Consider the following 17,483-nt stretch of genomic DNA (forward strand, 5'->3'; position numbering starts at 1 on the left):
CATTTTGAAGTGTCTAATTAGTGGCACTTAGTGCATTTATGTGTTGTGAAATCACAATGTTAGTTGATTTTTTTAACTAGGTGCTTAGGGAACTCAATCAGAAAAGGAAAATCTTCTCAACAAATGATGCTGAAACAAGTAGACAGATGGAGAAAACATGAACTTCAACTTCTCTCTCACACACACATACAAATTGAAGATCAATCATAGATCAAAGCATAAAATCTTAAACTATAAAGCTTGCAAAAGAAAATAAAGGAAACTATTTCCTCAGAGAAGACACAAAAACATACAAGGGAAAATGGATAAATTTGACTTTATTACAATTATAAACTCCTGCTCACACAAAGACACTGACAAGAAAATAAAATGTAATCCAAATATAGGTAGCAAAGATTCACAGTACATATACCTAACATAGGACTTTTATGCTAAATATATAAAGAACCCTCACTAATCAATAACAAAAGTAAACACCATTAGAAATCATTAGACTTCATTAGTCAGATGGACCTGCAATGAAATGCACAATGATATAGCTTTTCACCCCCACTAGATCGTTAAAAATTTTTTTAAAAGACCAACAACACTTAATATTGGTGAGAATGTAAATAATGAGAATTCTTGAACACTCTTGGTGGGATTTTAAAATTGTACAGCCACTTTGGAACACTGTTTGGTCATTTCTTATTGAGTTAAATATACATCTTTCCTATGACCCAGTCATTCTTCTAGATACTTACCCTAGAGAAATGAAAATACATATCCCCCAAAATAATTATAAAAGAATGTTTATAGCAGCTTCACTGATAATAGATAAAAACTGGAAAACAAGCCACATGACCTACAATAGAAAACTGGATAAACAAAGTGATGGTATAGTCACACCATGAAATACTGCTTGGTAATCAAAGGGAACATGAAACATCATGGAGGAATCTCAAAAATACTATGTTAAGTGAAAGTGATACTGGGCAGGTGTGTTAGTCCGTTCTCACACTGCTATAAAGAACTACCTGAGACTGGGTAATTTATGAAGAAAAGAGGTTTAATTGACTCACAATTCCATGGGCTGTACAGGAAACAAGACTGGGAGGCCTCAGGAAACTTACTGTCATGGTGGAAGGCAATGAGGAAACAAGCACGTCTTACACGGCAGAGCAGGAGAGAGAGAGCAAAGAGGGAAGCACCACACACTTTAAACCATCAGATCTCATGACAAGTCACTCACTATCATGAGCATAGTAAGGGAGAAGTTCACCCCCATGATTCAGTCACCTCCTACCAGCCTCGTACCCCAACACATGGGGATTACAATTCGACATTAGACTTGGGTGGGGGCCCAGAACCAAATCATATCATTCTGCCTGTGGCCACTCCCAAATATCACATCTGTCTCACATTTCAAAACCAATCATGCTTCCCAACAGTCCCCTAAAGTCTTAATTTATTCCAGCACTAACTTAAAATCCAAGTCCAAAGTATCATCTGAGACAAGGCAAGACCCTTCTGCCTAGTAGCCTGTAAAATCAAAAACAAGTTAGTTAATTCCAATATACAATGGGGTTACAGACATTGGGTAAATGCTCCCATTCCAAAAGGGATAAACTGGCCAAAACAAATGGGCTACAGGCCCCCTGCAAATCTGAAGTCCAGCAGGGTAGTCATTAAATCTTAAAGTTCCAAAATGATCTCCTTTGACTCTATGTCTCACATCCAGGCCACACTGATGCAAGAAGTGGGTTCCCAAGGCCTTGGGGAGCTCCACCCCTGTGGCTCTGAAGGGTACAGCCTCCATGGCTACTTTCATGGGCAGACATTGCATGCCTGCAGCTTTTCCAAGCACATGGTGCAAGGTGTCAGTGGATCTAGCATTTTGGAGTTTGGAGAACAGTGGCCCTCTTCTCACAGCTTCACTAGGTGGGGCCCCAGTCAAGATTCTGTATTGGGGTTCCAATTCCACATTTCCTCTCTGCACTGCCCTAGTAGAGGTTCTCCATGAGGGCCATGCCCCTGCAGCAGAATTCTGCCTGGACATCCAGGCATTTCCACATATCCTCTGAAATCTAGGTGGAGGTTCCCAAAGCTCAATTCTTGTTTTCTGTGCACCTGCAGGCCCAAAACAACATGGAAGCCACCAAGGCCTGGAGCTTGCACGCTCTGAAGCAATGGCCCGAGCTGTACCTTGGCCCCTTTTAGCCATGGCTAGAGCTGGAGTGGCTGGGGCTCAAGGAGCCATGTCCCAAGGTTGCACAAAACAGTGGAGCCCTTAGCCTGGCCCACAAAACCATTTCTTCCTCCTAGACCTCCAGGCCTATGATGGGAGTGGCAGCCACAAAAATCTCTGAAATGCCCTGGAGACATTTTCCCCATTGTCTTTACTATTATTAACATTTGGCTGCTTGTTGTTTATGGAAATTCTGCAATGGCTTGAATTTCTCCCCAGCAAATGAATTTTTCTTTTCTACCACATGGTCAGGCTACAAATTTTCCAAACTTGTATGCTCTGCTTCCCTTTTAAATATAAGTTCCAACTTCAGATCATCTCTTTCTTCACACATATGAGCATACAATTGTAGAAACAGCCAGGTTACACCTTGAATGCTTTGCTGCTTAGAAATTTCTTCCTCCAGGTACCCTAAGTCCTCTCCCTCAAGTTCATAGTTCCAAAAATCTCTAGGGCATGGGGAAGATGCCACCAGTCTCTTTGCTAAAGCATAACAAGAGTGACCTTTACTGCAGTTCCCAGTAAGTTCCTCATCTCCATCTCAGACCACCTCTGCCTGGACTTCATTCTCTGTATTACTATCAGTGTTTGGGTTAAAACAAGTCTGTAGGAAGTTTCAGACTTGCCCTCATCTTCCTGTCTTCTGAGCCCTCCAAACTGTTTCAACTTCTGGCCATTACCCAGCTCCAACGTCACTGCCACATTTTCAGGTATCTTTATAGAAGTACCCCACCTTCCTGGTATACATTTTCTGTATTAACTCATTCTCACATGGCTATAAAGAATTACCTGAGCCTGGGTATTTATGAAGGAAAGAGGTTTAATTGACTCACAGTTCTGAATGGCTGGGGAGGCCTCAGGAAACTTACAATCATGGCAGAAGGTGAAGAGGAAGCAAGAGATGCCTTAAATGGCAGCAGAAGCGAGAGAGAATGAAGGGGGAAGCACCACACACTTCTAAAGCATCATCATCTCACAAGAAGTCACTCACTATCATGAGAACAGCAAGGGGAAGTCTGCACCCCACGATTCAGTCACCTCCCACCAGGTCCCTTCCCCAAGACATGGGGATTACAATTTGACATGAGATTTGAGTGGGCACACAAAGCCAAACCATATCAGCAGGTAAGCTACAAAATTGGGGCTTAGCCTGAGAGGGTTCTTGGCTTTGCCCAGGAAAGAATTCAAGGGTAAGCCAGTGGTGTTAGACAACAAATGTTACTGAAGTGGTGGTGCATGGCAGCAGCAGAGGTGCTGCTCCTTTCAAAGCAGGGTTATCCCACCGGCAGTGTGCCCAGAGTAGCAGCTCAGGGACAGTTCTGCTGTCATATTTATATTCACTTTTATTTACATGCAAATTAAGGGGTGGATGATGCAGAAATTTCTAGAAAAAGGCTTGTGACTTCCAGGTTGTCACGTCATCACCATGGAAAGAGGTGATGCCTTCTGGTTGTTGCCATGACAATGGTAAAACGACATGGCACTGGTGGGCTATCTTATAGGAAGGTGCTTTTACCTCTTCCCTGTTTCATCCAGTCTTCAATCTGGTACACAGCTCAAGTGCTGCTTCCAGAGTCAGGTCCCATCTCCTACCTCAAAAGCAGCCAAACACAAAACAATGCTGTCTTTGTAATTCTATTTACATGAAGTTCAAGGAAAGGCAAAACTCATGGATGCTGATGGAAATTAGGAAAAGTTTTGGCCGTAGAGCTTGAGATTGACTGGAATTTGACTGGAATTAGGCAGGAGAGAACCTTCTGGAGCCCTGGAAATGCTCTGTCTTGATTGTGCCGTTGGCCCTGGGAATATAAAGTTACCAAGACTCATCAGATTGTGCCTTTGAGCATGTGTGCATTATGCCCTATGTAAAATTTCCTTCCAAGCAGGTGGTGACAACGAGGTCACCTGTATGTCCACAGTCTTGTAACTTGATCCAGTCACACAGGGCCTGCTGGGATTTTCATGCCAGCCACAGCACCATAGACATACTCCATGGAATCAGGTCAGCAGGTGCTCAGTGCCCAATCCAGGTTCTGGATTTGCTGCCATTTATTATGTTACTCACCCCAAGGAAGCTTTGGAGAACAGAGGGGGAGCTGCCTCTTCTGCAAAGTTCAAAAGGACCTTCACTCTGCCTCTCCACCTTCATGTTCACAGGGTGAAAAATACCACAGACCCTGGGCCATCTTCCTGTTTAATGTAGCCTTCAACAGTGCAGAGCCTATTGTGCCCAGCACCCTGATTTATTAGGCAGAAGCTGCAGGCCACCACTGGCCGCACCTTGATCAAAAGAAGACAAAAGGAGGTGTCCAGAGACAACCCCAGGTCAGGCTTCACTGTGATGAGCAGAGGGAGCCCTTGCAGGCAAGCTCCTTGCAGGAATTCATCTCCAGGCTGCTGGCTCCACACTGCCCAGACACGGTCACAGTTACTCCTCCAGAGGGCTCTGTGACCCCCAGCATGGGCCTTGGTGGGGGGAGCTCAGCTGTATCATGTGGGCTCAGTCCCTGGATTCAGAAACTAGCCTGCTGACCCTCCAGGCAGGGAAGTGACAGCTGAGGCCTTCTGATCACCTCTCTGGGATGTCACCCAGGGTCATCCCAGGTGGCCGTGTGGCCTCCCCAGCTCCGCCCAGCCTGGCAGGGTGCACCCACTCCAGGCTGCCATGTGAGAAAGGGGACAACATCATGGCTGTGTGGCAGGCTACCCACCTCCTGCTGGGGCTCCGAGGTTTCCAGCAGGCCTAGCGTGCAGTGAGCAGTGTGGGGATGGCTGTCTGGGCCACTGCTGGTCACAGGAGGCCAGGGCTGGCCCTGCAGACCACAGCGCCCCTCATGGGCATTCTCTTCATCCCTACTGACCTTTCTAAGCTCTGCCCCTCCTCTGAGTGCTCATTTCTGTGCTAAAATTATCTGGCAAATTCACTTCCACTCAGGCCTCAGAGGAAAGACGTGAAGCTCCTCCAGCAGGAGGGGCCACCGCCTGGGGTTTCCTGAAACCCAGACTCCCGGCCTCTGACACAGGAGGGAGCCTCGGAGGGCTCTTGGCCCTGGGGAGCTAGGGCAGCCCTGACGGAGCCCCCCTAAGAGTAGATGACGTTGCACAAAGAAGTGAGATCCTAGCTGGGCTGCGAAAAACTTCCCAGGGGATGCCCAGCTCAGGCCAGGAAGTCCTGGCAGGGGTCCTGGAGGAATTCTGGGAGGGGCTGACTCAGGCGTCTAGACCACAGAGAGGTGAGAGGTCGGGGGGTATTCTTGGCCTGGTTGAAGCCCTTCCCTGACGCCACTCTTATCTCAAGTTGGGGCTGAGGGAGGGGCTGCGCAGTGCCAGGGCACAGAGCCAGCTGTGTGGCTGCCTCAGTCCTTCAGCAGTGGAGATAAGTCACAGCGTCTGTTTCTGTTGTGTTGTCAGAGAGCAAAAATAGACCGTGTCTCCCTTTCCCAGAAGGGCCCTGGCATGGGCCTGGGCCAGGCTGCTGTCTGCCCTTGGCCTTGGGAGGAACGATACCTGGCCTTGCGGTCAAGAGCATGAGTGGAGTTCCCCCGCTCTCCGCCTCCTCTTGCTCATGGGGGACACAAAAGGCTGACTGGGGAGGGGCTCACTAGGCCTGCCCTACCCATTCTTCCTCAAGGCCTTAGGCCGTGAGGGCGGTGGGGACCCCTACACTCCACATCCAGCTCCATGGGGCCTCAAAGGTGGGGCTCCCTGGGAGTGCTGGGCTGAAGAGCCCTAGAACCCTGAACCAGACCCAAAGCAGGGTGGTCTGTGCCGCAGGGCTCAGGCAGGAGAGTGAATCCACACACACTCAGCCCCTTCCCAGAGCTCTCAGGGACACACAGTCAGCCGGCGATCAACCTGGGGGACCAGGTCTGTGAGGATGAGTGGGTTCCCTCGGGAAAGAGCAGCAGGGGCTCCCAGGGGCTCTCAGGGAGCCCTTGGGTGAGGGTGTCAGCCCTTTGACCTGTGAGCTCCAAGTGGCACTTGGCTGGAGCTGTTTCCATGGCCTAGGTGGACCCCCAGTCTAGCTAGCCAGGGTGAGGGAAGGCACCAGCTACACTGTCCAGCCCCCAAGTTCCATCCCAGGGTCCACTGGATGAGATGGGGCACTGCACAGGGGCCACTCTCTCTGGACCAGATGGGGGGACCCCAATGAACCTCTCAACTGGAGGGACAAGGAGATAGGGCGGCTTGCTCTGCGGGGCACCACTCTCCCGTCTCCAGCTCCGTCTCCGGCTCCAAGCTGGAGCTGCTGTGGGCTGTTTCCCTCCCCAGGCTGGTGTCTCCTGCCCTCTGTGGACCCCGGTGCCTCCTTTATGGTGTAGGACACTGTGAGTTGGGCAGAGCGGGCATCTTCCTGACCCAGGGCATGAGGGCTGCCCGGTGGGGGTGAGTGGGACTGCAGCTGAGCTGGGGTTTGGGTTCCCGACAGTGAGGGTCCCTGCCAGGATGGGGCACTCCGTGTCCAGATGGAAAGCAGACACAGTGCTCTGTCACCCGACAGGTGAGCTCTGCAGAGTGTTGGGGAGGCCAACTGGGGCCCTAGTGCATGGTGGTGTCACATGTGCTGGCCTCCACCCGTTGGCACAGGGACTGGCCACTCCCCAAGCCCTGCTCCAGGTTCCTGACTCAAGCCCCTGGAGGAGGCCTGTGTGGAGAAGGTCAGGGGCTCAGGGTGCCTGAGAGCCTGGAGCTCTGGAGTCCAGAAGGCTGCTCCTTCACATTCCCCCGACAGGGTCTGAGGCTGCTGTGAACCTGAGGGTTTGGGAAATCAGCCTCCACTTCGGGCTGCGAATCCCTCCGGCTCCTTCCCGCTCTGCGCTCTCCGCCGCCCCCGGCACCCCCATGTGTTTATGCCCCACTTATCTCCCACAGCACATTTCGGAGGTGGATGTAAAGAAAATTCTGATCTTTTAAAATAGATTTCACAGGGGAGGTGGAAAGCGGGAAGGAAGGGATGAGTTTGTCTTGCGTTTGTTTTTAAAATAGGCCAGTGTGAGCCTGGTGTTTACGGCCGGCTGATGGTGTCGCCCCATCGTCCGTTCCAGCCCCCAGGACAGTCATTTCTGCTGAGCCCACGCACCATTTCTTGGCTTTTTGGTTCTCAAACCCAGGGCTGCATGGCCTCACGATGTTTGTGGTTGTGTGTGTGCACGCACGCGTGTGTTTGTGTGTGTGTGCGTGCGCGCACGCGTGTGGAGGTGGGTGAGCTGGGAACGAAGCCTGCGGGGAAGCTGGGCGGACCGCACCACCCGCGTCACCCTCTATCCGGTGTGTGCTCACGCGTGAGTGACAGGAAGTAGCTGGGGCTGCAGATACGTGCCCTGGGTGGCTGTGGCTGGAGATGATTGGCCGGGGTTGATTAGCATCTTAGGGGGCCACGCCGCTCTGTCCAATGCGGGCCGAATGGTCTTTGCACACACACAGCACTGAGGACATCCGCGCCCCAACCTGCAGCTGCATGGCTTCATGAGGTTACTGAGGGGCGCCGGTCGGGCTGGAGGCTCTCCTGGGAGAATCCCATTTTGGCAGCCTTCTCAGTGGTCCGTTTTCCTTCCTGTGGGCACCCCGAACTTTTGTGGTCACTGAGCCCTGACCTGCTGCCTGCAGCACCAGGACATCACCCAAGGACATTGTGGGGCCTGGTGCAGCGCTCCTGAGCACCAGGCTTCTGTAGAGGGGACTCCTGGCCACCCAGAGCAGCAAGACCTTCCATGAGCCGCTCCCCATCGGGGGCCAGCGAGCAGCAGGACCTCCCATGAGCTGCTCCCCATCGGGGGCCAGCGAGCAGCAGGACCTCCCATGAGCTGCTCCATCCTTGGAGCAAGAGTGAGCTGTGGGATCCTCCATGTGCTGCTCCACCACTGCTGGCCACCATTGCTCCAAGTCTAGTGCCTGTGGCAAATCCATTGCTCGATGGTCAGGATTCATGCCTGTGCAAGTGAGTAACATCTGTTTCAAAACTTGCATTGTGACAATTGACTAGTTTATGCAATTGGAAAATGTAAGGGGCATATGGGTTTCAGGCACAGCTGGAGCCAGGAGGTGAGTCTGTCATCAGATTACTGTCTCCATCTGCCTGTCTAGCTCTGCTCTGCTTCCCCTTGGGTAGCTTCATTCTTGGGCACGCTGTCTCTCCAGTTAGACGTGACGGGGCCATAAGAAGCTCCAGGCATAGAGCAACTCTCTATTTTCAATAACCTTCCAAGACTCTCAGGAGTCAGAGTGGCCAGCCTGGGTCATGTGCCCATCCAGTCACTGTCTCCAGAGCTGGGCAGTACTGATTGGCCAGCCTGGGTTATGTGTCTGTGGCCAGGGCCGCTGGACTGCGGAGAGGGTCATTTTTGGAGCAAACACCGAGAGCCGTTCCCTAAGGAAGGGAATGAATGGTAGACAGGCAGAAACCACATGTGCGGCCCGAGTGCAGCCATGCTGGGAGTGGCCAGCAAGCGCTCCCATGGAGAAAAACTATTTCTGAAGGTAACAGCCCTCCTCAGGTGTGTTGGGGCTCTGCTTTCCCTCCTCTTTCTTCCTTGGGAGCAAAAACTCTGCGGCTGCCAGGACCTGCCTCTCTGCAAACCCCTGTAAAGCTTCAAAGGGGCCTGTCCACCTTGCCAACTTTGATCTCAGGAGGAAATTTGCTCAGACACATGATCAGAAGGAATGTGTACAATTCCAGGTATGCACAGGCACCTCCCTGGGCAGAAAGCAAGACACTTTCATCGCAGGCTGCGGGAGTCACCATCTGAAGAGACTCTATGTCCTTGAAAGCACTTTTCTTTTTATTATGTTTGAAATTCAGCAACGAAAACTGCTCTTGTCTTGCCTCTCCAGAAGCTGTAAGGATGAGAAGGTGGAGCGCTGTCATGGAAAGAGGCAGAAATTTGGTGACACGAGAGCGATCTCAGGACAGGGTGAAGCCAGGGATCAGGACTGTGGCGCCCAGTCCCAGCTCAGCTAAGCCAATGTGTGTCTTTGGGTAAGTCGCTTCCCCTTTCTGGGCCCTGGTTTGAACTTTCATAACAAAAACCACCTTCATGCCCTCATGACACTTTGCACAGTGTCATCAACATTTGGGGCCACATGATTTCTGCAGATCCTTCACGTCTAGAGTTTTCTTATTCTAGGCTCCAGGCTTAAGGTGAGCAGTTGAAACCCTTGGATCAAATGGCATAATCATTTCTAAAAGTCAGCCTTCCAAATTCCAGACTCGGTCTGGGAGCAGAGAAAAGAGCTTCTGGAAACAAGAGTAAAGACAGCATGAGCTGCAGGGGGCCTCAGAGGTGTGTCCTGCACCTGCTCAGGAAAGACCTTCCTGGAGACCTGGTCACTGAGAGGGCAGGAAGAAGGCATGGCAAACACAGGTGGTCCTTTAAAGACTTGACCATGAGGAGCGGGAGAAGGTGAAGATAGCTGGCGGGATGCAGGGTCTGGGAACATTTCTGAGAAAGGAGGCACTTGGAGCAGCTAAATTGCCAAGGGCAGAGGAACTGGGCAGGGCTGGGGTGAGATGCAAGCGGTGCCCCATGGTGCAAGGCTGTGACCAGGGTGAAGGGGATGCTGGTGGGTGATGGGGGCAAGGGCACACCCCTCTTCTTCTTCTTTTTTTTTTTTTTTTGAGACGGAGTCTCGCTCTGTTGCCCAGGCTGGAGTGCAGTGGCGCGATCTTGGCTCACTGCAAGCTTCACCTCCCGGGTTCATGCCATTCTCCTGCCTCAGCCTTCTGAGTAGCTGGGACTACAGGCGCCCGCCACCTCGCCTGGCTAATTTTTTGTATTTTTAGCAGAGACAGGGTTTCACTGTGTTACCCAGGATGGTCTCGATCTCCTGACCTCGTGATCCACCCACCTCGGCCTCCCAAAGTGCTGGGATTATAGGTGTGAGCCACCGCGCCCGGCCGGTGCGAACCCCTCTTCTATTGCACAGGGAGGAAGTGGTGCAGGGGCTTCTGGGCCTTGATTTTCTCAGTGCAATGGGAGTCAAGGTCATGGCTAAGGAAGGGAGGTAGGGGTAGGGTTTCTGGTCACCTTCCAGAGCTTGACCTTGCAGGAAGGAGCCTTACTCTGCAGCTGTGCTCCTTGGCCTGGGGGTAGAGTCACAGGCTGGATGGATGGATTTCAAGGACTGGGAGAAGAAGGATGGGCAGCCATGGTTTCACATTTTGTGGGGCCTGAAGTTCCTCCCAGGTCCTTGGCCAGCCTGTGTGGGTGAGAGCCCTGGGACTCCAGCCTCAATAGCATCTTGGTCAATCTGCCTGCATGTCCCACCATGAGGAAGGAACACCACGTGGGCCTGGGTCTCGGAGGGGACAGACATGTCCCTGGTCTCACCTGCCTGGTTAATGGGATTTGGGGCTCAGGGCCAAAGAGGGGCCCCCTGGGGCATGGGGATCCTCATGACTCAGGCTCTCTCCTAAGCACACAGCGCCATGCTCACCTCGGGCAGGACCCAAACACGGTGCCAGCTCTAAGTCTCCTAGGTGTTCAACTTGAACTTCCCAAGGTGGTACCACTGAGCTCCTGACTCCAGAATCTCCCAGCCAGGGCATTTGGGATTTTGTCCTCCTTCACACACAGGGATGGCACACTGCCCCAGAGGGAAGTGTCTGAGCTGGGGACTCTCGGATGTCGCTTCTCCTGGATTGGGGGACGATGGCCCCAGGCCCCTGTTTCAGCCCCTGTGTTGCACTGCTTTGGAAGATTCAGTTCAGCCTTCATCTCTTAGTGCAGGGGAATATGTGTCAGAGTGTGTGCGATGGCACTGGCTTGGAATAAAAGAAGAATGAGATTCCTTTGCAGTTTGTAGGTGAAGCTCAGTCACCACCCTGAGACAATGAGGAAAGCTGCCTCATCTGGAGGAGACGGCGTGGGGCTGAAAGTCAGCTCTGGAGGAGACGACGTGGGGCTGAGGGTCATCTCAGATATAGTTATGGGGCAGCAGGAGACACATCTCAGCCTACTCTTCTTTCATCTGAGAGGAGAAAGCACTCAAAGGGCTTTAAATTAAAATCAATTCCTGTTAAATCCTGGGCTAATTTGGTTGGCCATCTCTTTCAGCTTGAATGGAGGTGCAATAAAGCGAGAGCACTTTCTGTGAGATCCTGAAGGACCCTTGGAAGTGACCTCGTCCTGTCTCCCTCCAGGGAGCCAGGGAAGGCGTGAGCCTACGGGGCGACGACATGCCGGCCTCTGCCCAGGGCGTCCTATCGAGGTCCTGGAGAGATCTGTGTCCCTGGCCACACTGGGACAGTGTCAGCTCCCATCCATCTGGTCCTAGTTCTTGCTCCTAATTCTGCCTCCTGGTTCGCAGAGCCCAGAGAACCCTAGACAACATGACAGGCACCACACTGAACGTGGGACTCACTTGATCCCTTCAGGCGTCCCTCTGAGGGGGGCTCACGCTCACGTGTGAGGGAGCAGAGGCTCCAAGAAGGACAGGGACTTGCTGCTGGTCACACAGCTTAGGGGTGCATGGTGGGTTATAGAGTGACACCCCCCCAAATGGCACAGCCACACCCTGATCTCTGGTACCTAACAATGTGACCTTATTTGGTCTTTGCAGATGTAATTAAGGATCTGGAGGTGTGATCATCTAGATTTAAGGTGGACCCTAAATCCAATGGCTGTGTTTTCATAAACGAGAGTGTGGCAGAGACAGACACAGCAGGCAAGCCGCATGAAGACAGAGACAGAGACGGCAGCGGGGCAGGCACAAACCAGGGAAACCAGGAGCCACTGGGTGCCGGAAGAGGTGTCAGGACCCTCCCCCAGAGCCCCCGCTGGCCATGCAGCCGCCTCACAGGGACACCTGCTTAGGGGACGAGGGGAAGAGGTGGAGGGTGGTCAGAGGCATGGAAATGGGACAGGAGGACGCTGTCTGTTCATCCACAGCCGTCCCCTTCTGGAAAGCCTTTCTGAACGGGAAGGTGGGCTGGCTGCCATGAGCTGCAGTGACAGCCCCTCACAGCCACGGTCCTCAGGGCCATCCCAGGAGGCACCTGACCTCGTGCAGGTTGGGGGTTTCCCACTCCCAGAGCCTCCGGGGGCTCGGCGCCCCTCTGCCCACTTTCTGTCCGGCTGGATTAGGAAGCTCACGTTGGCCTCTTCAGAGCAAACCTCACCCACATCCCATGCAGGGATGAGCAGGACCTGCGAGCCCACCCTGTGACGGGAAGGCCCACAGTACAGAGGCAGGGAGCCCCTCCAACGGTACGCACCACCAGGGTGCCAGATCAGGCTAGACCAGGCGGCCGGCACCCACCTGCAGCGCAAGCAGTCCTGAAATCCTCTTTCCACACCAGAGCCCCTCTTCCCTGTATGGCCTCCAGGCCGCCTCCCTCTGTTAGGATTAAGCCCAGCTTCCTCAGGGAGACCCTGTCTGTCTCCATCACCGGCACTGTCTCTGGCCCCAGGCACCTTCACACTCTCACTCCCAGCTGCACGGCCGCCACCCACCCAGCTGGGGTTTCCATTAGGCCCAGTAGGTTCCCCACCTCGGTCTCCTTCAGTGGGTTCCTTGTACACCACTGAGGTCAGGGCCACATCACAGTTATTTCTGAGTGTCCAGGGCCGTGAACACGGAGCTGCCACAGTCAACATTCCCTGTACATGGATGTAGGGTCGACCACTGTGCCCTGTGGGGGCCTAGGTCACAGATAAATCCCAGGCCTTGTTCAGAGATGGTGAAGGGTGCCCGGTGGCAATAGCAGGGTGTCCTCTGAGCCCTGGCACTTCTGAGCTCAGGGCTGAGTGACCACACAGGTAGCCGCTGTGGGCCCAGCCCTTCTGCGTGGTGCTGGGAGGTGTGGGGGCTCTCGTCTTCTCGGGTCCTGGGGAGATGTGCCTTCTGTGGCCACGTCTCAGCGGCTCCCACGGCCCACCCAGTGAACCGGGAAGTGTGAACTAGCACCTGCTCAGGCCAGTGACTCATCCGAGTGTCGTTAGCTGTTAATTAAACCTTTGATGAGTTGTGTTTCTTATCTTCTTAATTAAAATAATTATGACTAATGGAGTGGATGGTACTGAACTCCGACAGGTCTCCTGGAACACGTTACAGTGCCCGAACCCAGCTCCAGGGTGAGCTGGATGGACAGGGTCCCCGGGCCGCCAATGGCAAGTTCTGGGTCACCCTCAACCCCCAGGGCCAGCCCAGCACCCCTGGGGGAGGAGCGGGGGAGGAGCCACTGCTGATTCTGTCTGCCCAGCACAAACCCCCATCTCTAAACCAGGGCTTGCTCCCAGATGGACAGCCAGTGGGAGTAGGAAGGAGGGAGCGCTGGGGAGGGAAGGTGCAGAGAGGCCCCTTCTCCCTCCTCGCCTGGTCCCTGGACATCTGCCAGTCCCAGCCGGTAGTGAATGGCCGATGTCACCATGGCCCTGGCAGAGCCACGGTACTTCCCATCTTACAAAGTACTCTCGGTGCTGCGGGGTCACGATGTCCCCTCCCACCCTGCTGGGCCTCCGTCTTACAGAGAAGCAGCCAGGCCCAGGGAAGACTTGCTCACCAAGGGCAAAGGGCAGTGAGTCGGCCACAGGAACACAGCCCCCGGCCTTCAGGGCCAGCCACCACCCACGCCAGCCACCCTGGACGTACAGAATGTACCCGTGCATGGGGGCCGGAGGTTGGCTATTCCGGGATCCGTGGCCAGGGGGTGACCAGCCCCACCCCCGCTGAGGACTTGGCCTCCTTCCGTGTGGGATGAGGGGATGGCAGGCTGGCCTCTGAGGCTGCTTTGTGAGGCCACAGGGCACCACTCGAGTGTGAGGAGCCCCAGGCTCAGCACACAAAGGTCTCATCCAGCCCGTGACTGACCCCGGGCAGCCCAGCGTGAGTCGGCTCTCAGGCCACACCCACCTGCTCTGAGGCTGTGGTTTCCCATCACTACCCAGAGGCGTGGCCTCCTGCAGGCGTGTGGTCAGCCCAGGCTGGGCTGGGGGTCACAGCCCTGCTGGTCATAGGCAGGCTGGGTCGTCTCTAGGGACTGGCAGCCAGGTCCCTGCTGCCCCTTCTCTGCCAGCCGCTTGGGCTCAGAGGTGCCAGGCCCTCTCCTCATGCCCTTTATGGGTGGGGGCGGAGGGTTTGTGCCCACCCTTTCTTCTCAGCGAGGCTGAGCAGGGGTGAGGGCTCTGCACACAGTTGGTGGGGGCCAGTGTGGCACCAGCTGGGACTTGCTGCCTGACCCTAGGGGTCTCCGTGGTCAGCCCCAGCCCTGGTGCCCACCTGGGCAGGTCAGAAATGGGACAGTGTGGTGGCCAGGAAGGCTTCAAAAACCAGAAAGTGGGCTCCATGGTGTCTTCCTCTCCATGGCAGAAGGAAGCCAGGAAGCACGGGTCCTGACCCTTCCCCAGGGTCCCCCTCTGTCCTGACCTCCTCCACGCCTTCACATAGGGCTCCGTCAGCCTGTGGCTCTCATCCTGGGCACCTGTGCCCACTGGTCCTGCTGCAAACTGCACCCAAGGGCCTCCAGTCCGGGCCCCTTGTCTGTCCTCAGCCTCGAGACTCCGTGTGGCCGGGCTGGGGCCTTCCACTGCCGTGGCAGTGCTCTGGACTGTGCTCTCCTGGGATCCCTCCTCCCTCTTCAGCCCTCCTTCTCCTTTCCCAAGGACTCTCTTTTATGGGGGTCAAAGGAAGAAGGGTCCATCCCAGGAGTCTCCATGGCCAGGAAGATGTGGCCTTTTCTCCCAGGATCCTCATCAACATCTCCTCCACTCCAAGCTGGGCCGATTTCCCTGTGTGTCAATTCCACCCTTGCAGGGATGACTGTGGGATGGGGAGTGGGGGAGGAGGTGGCATCATCTGATTGGCCGGCCTGGTAGAGGTGGAAGATCCAGAAGTGTGATTGACAGAGGGACTCAGCAGTGTCTCAGGAGGTGGGGAGGGGAGGTCCCCAGGGCAGGTGTTGGGGTCCCCAGAGCTGACCCACAGGAGCCCCCAGCCAGAACTCCTTGGGTAATGCCTACTCCCCTGTACTGTGTCTCAGGAAGGTCCCTGCCTACCTGGCAGGTGGGACGGGCTACTTGGGCTGTGCTAGAAACTCTTCCAAGAGTCCCTGGAGGCCAGATCTGGAATCGCCTCCAGAGAAAATCTTCAACCACTGGCTCGCAGCCTGGGAGGGAGGGAGGCCCGGGGAGGAGGAGACTGCGCAGCTGCTGAGGACCCAGCAGAAACAAGAGCCCCTTCTCCTCCCAGACCGGCCCTGTGCGGCTTGGTCTCAATGCTCCGCTGGCTCAGACCAATGGGAAACAGTAAATGCATTCAGTGTGACGGAAACGGGCCCGCCCCACTCAGAGGTCAGGGGAGCCTGCAGGAGCAGCATGGGGTCTCCCTACTGCCCCTGTGAGCATTGAGACCATCTCAGCCAGGTCAGCTGAGCCAAGGTGCAGGGCTGGGGAGCCCGTTACTGGGAGGGCCCTCCAGCGTGCCCAGGCAGACAGAGGGCAGGGGCTGCAGGCGGGTGGGGCCTTGAGAAGGCACAGACAGAAGCAGGGTGTGTGGCCAGTGAGGTGCACGGTGCGGGCTGTGGCATGTGGTGGCCTCGTTGCTGGACGATTCCTTCTGCAGACCTAATTGTTGGGCTCAGTAAAGGAGCCTGGTGGGGAAACAGGTCAGGAATGCAGCCCGAGGCAGACAGAGGCCTGCGCCGTGAGGAGGCAGTGTGCGGAGCAGCAGGGCCACGGGACTTGCTTCCATTGCAGAACGTGCAAAGGAGACGGGAGACAGCACACAGGATTCTGTCCAAGAAGACTGGAGGGAGAAACCCCAGGAAGGAAGTAGCCACATGAGAGACCCCATGGGGTAGGGAGCCTGGGCCAGCCTCCGGGACCTGAGGGCTCTGGGAGAGAGCCAGCAAAGCCCAGGCCTTGGTCCCACCGGTCCCCCCGCCACCCACCCAAAGGGACTCGGACACCGAGAAGTCTCCTCCCGTTGAGCAGTCTGAAGAGGCCATGTCCCGACACCTGTTAAGAAGCCCAGTGAGACCCTGGGCAGAGGACCAGCTGACCTGCCCAGCCTCACGGCCGCAGAGCCTACGCCACAGGGCTGTGGCTCTTTGTCACACAGCATGGAAAACTGTTACACCTGGGCTTTGCCATCTGATAGGCTCTAGTTAGAACTCCGCTCTGCCCCTGCTGGTGGCTCACTGTGGGCAGACCTCAGCCCTTCTGTCCCCTCATACTCACCAGGGGACAATGGTACCTCCCCCAGGGCTGGTGTTGAAGATGAACTGGGAAATGCACAGAAAAGCTCAGCTGGGAGCTTGCGGGGACAGGAGGGGCCATCATCATCACAGGTGTGCGGTTGAGGGAGATGGGTCCACTTTCTCTCTTCCAAGCCTGGTCAGGCCCTGCAGAGGGCGGGGCAGGGCCTGCGGAGCATGACGCAGTGACCCCAGCACTTGGGGTGTCTTTGGGACAACCCTTAGGGTGACAGATGCTGGCTGGCACAGCCCCTAGCCTTCTCCACTTGGCCAGCACAGACCCAGCACCTCCCAGCCCACCCCACAGACCACATGCCTGGATCCCTGGCCTGAGGTGGGGAAAGGAAGAAAGGAGCCTCGAAGTGGGAGAAACTGCAGATGAGCCCAGGGACTGATGCACTTGGGCCAAGCTACAGGGGCTGCGTCCGCAGCCCTTCTGCTCCCTGGGGGTGTCCTCTGTGCGTTAGCAGCTGCTGGTTGCAGCTGGTGCTGGAAGATGATGGCAGAATATGAACTCAGAGGGTCCCTTCTGCCGAGTGAACCCTGAGGCAGCTGCCCCCGAGGACAGGCAGGGCCCTGGCCTTGGAGCCCCGCACCCATAGCTCCCTGTGGGAGCTCCTGGCCAGCTGGCTGGCTGGGGCCCACCTTCAGGGAAGGAGCAGGGGGTGGATGAGGCTGGGAGGGAGGGAGGAGCCCTGTAGAGGCTCGCAATTTTCCTAGGCCTGCACTGGGAAGCTCGGGCAGCCCTGGCTTGTTTCCAGCCTGCCGCCAGACTGGGGCCACGCTGTCACCAGCCCAACCCCCAGCCCCAGCAGTGCTCCTTAGGGGCTTCTCACTGCCACGGAAGAGTATTTATAAGGTGGCAGGACCCACCCCATGGGCACAGAGCCCAGTCTCCCCCTTGGGGGACCGTCCAGCTTCTAAAAGGCCCAAAGAGGCATGCCCAGGGCAGCGTGCCAAAAACCAGCATCTCCATCTTTCTGAAAGGACAGACAGAAGGGTCTGGAGAGACTGGGCCCGGGGCCAGCCTCGGGGCCTCCGGGAAGAACAATCCCAGCAGGTCCT

At 55.2% G+C, this 17,483-nt stretch overlaps 1 protein-coding gene across 32 annotated transcripts in view; it reads left to right on the forward strand.

Annotated features, from left to right (window-relative positions):
* COPS9 (COP9 signalosome subunit 9) overlaps positions 1-17,483 on the forward strand; it is a 394,021-nt gene that overhangs the window by 273,616 nt on the left and 102,922 nt on the right. Inside the window, exon 1 of one of the 32 annotated variants that reach the window (XM_050751496.1) lies at positions 1,923-1,926. The exons of 28 other annotated variants lie outside the window; for them this stretch is intronic. The gene's annotated coding sequence lies outside the window, so the exon portion shown is untranslated. Of the gene's footprint in view, positions 1-1,922; positions 1,927-5,472; positions 5,477-7,902; positions 7,907-13,833; positions 13,838-17,483 lie in introns of those variants that run through there. 3 more of the 32 variants (XM_050751498.1, XM_050751521.1, XM_050751495.1) reach the window with 3 other exon arrangements.

Source organism: Macaca thibetana, chromosome 12, assembly GCF_024542745.1.
Source record: "Macaca thibetana thibetana isolate TM-01 chromosome 12, ASM2454274v1, whole genome shotgun sequence".
NCBI lineage: Eukaryota > Metazoa > Chordata > Mammalia > Primates > Cercopithecidae > Macaca > Macaca thibetana.